The sequence below is a fragment of the Otolemur garnettii genome, unplaced genomic scaffold (assembly GCF_000181295.1).
Source record: "Otolemur garnettii isolate 467f Iridium unplaced genomic scaffold, OtoGar3 scaffold00002, whole genome shotgun sequence".
Taxonomy (NCBI): domain Eukaryota; kingdom Metazoa; phylum Chordata; class Mammalia; order Primates; family Galagidae; genus Otolemur; species Otolemur garnettii.
This window is the reverse complement of record NW_003852397.1, coordinates 33,649,937-33,651,331: the sequence shown is the minus strand read 5'-3', so window position 1 is coordinate 33,651,331 and position 1,395 is coordinate 33,649,937.

Sequence of the window (1,395 nt, the reverse complement as noted above, 5' to 3'; positions counted from 1 at the left end):
CATAGATTCTGATTCCAACCAGTTTTTCTTCCTTTGTTCAGGAGCCTCTGACCAGGGTTGCTACCAGTCGGCCATCTTCCCAGAATCCCCCCGATCAGATGACTTTTTAAAGAGGAAATAGGAATCTGAGATCTGGCACTTTTCCTGAGACCTAAAGGATGAGAATGAAATGGCTTTGTGAAAATCATTAAATAAACCATTGCCTGGAAAGCATTTAGCACAATGCCAGTCATGTACAGTAAAGACTATTCTAACTCCAAAGGGAATTCATTAAGCATCATCTTAATCCATGGTTTGGTGCTAATACTTGAGACTAGTTAGTTTATAAAAGGTAAAGGTTTGTTTGGCTCGTGATTCTGCGGCCTGGCAAGTTCAAGAGTGGGCAGCAGCATCTAGTGGGCTTCTGGAGAGGGTCTTGCACTGTGCCAGCATGGTGGAGAAGTGGAAGGGAAGGCAGGTGTGTGCAAAGATACTAAACAGCAGCTGCTTTGTTGTGTAACACCCAACTCTCATGGCAACTGGTCCAGTCCAGAGAGAGGGGGAACTCACTTCCTGAGATGGCAACACTCCTTTCATGAGGATCGATCCCTCCTGACCCAAATGCTTGTTAAAGGTTTCACTGCCTCTTAACTGTCATCTTGGGGGACAAGCCTCAATATGAGTTGATACAGGGACAAACCATAAGCAAATCATAGCAGGTGTTCATAATATTCTTAGAATAAATAATAGAAATGCAAAGTTTTCGACACCCCACTACCCCCCTTACTGAATCTAGGGGTGTTTTAACAAGTCTAGTTGATTCTGATGCAGCTAAAGTTTGAGAACCACTAATTTTCAAACTTGGCCCTCAAGCAGTGTTTTTCAACTAGTGTGCCATAAGAGGATCTTAGGTGTCGGTGAAAATTTTTAAAGATCATTAATTAAAATATTTTCAAAAGAAGTTCCAAGCATAGTATGTATATGTTTTTTATACTCTTTTCTTGATCAACATAATTTAGGTGTGTTGTGGAAGTTTAACTATAGGTTGAAGTGTACCATGAAGTATAAATGTTGAAAGCTCTGCCCTAGAGTCTGATTTAATTGGGTGCAGCTTGGGATCACGATTTATAACAAGGTTCCCTGGTGATTCTAATGTGCAACCAAGGCTTGAGAACGCCTGTGCTAGAAAAGCAGAAAGTTCACAAGCACAGGCTAAAAAGCTAGTTTTAAATGGTCACATAAACCTGCTTTGCACATGGAACAAAGAGCTGGGGCTTAGTTGGCCACACACTGCATCCAGGCACACAGTCAGCCTTAAACAATGACCTGGAGAGCCAGGGCTGGCCTAATGTCCACAGTGGGAGAGCCCTAATCTGGGTGTTCTTTGGGCTGTTTCCCTTATTTAAAGAGACAGTC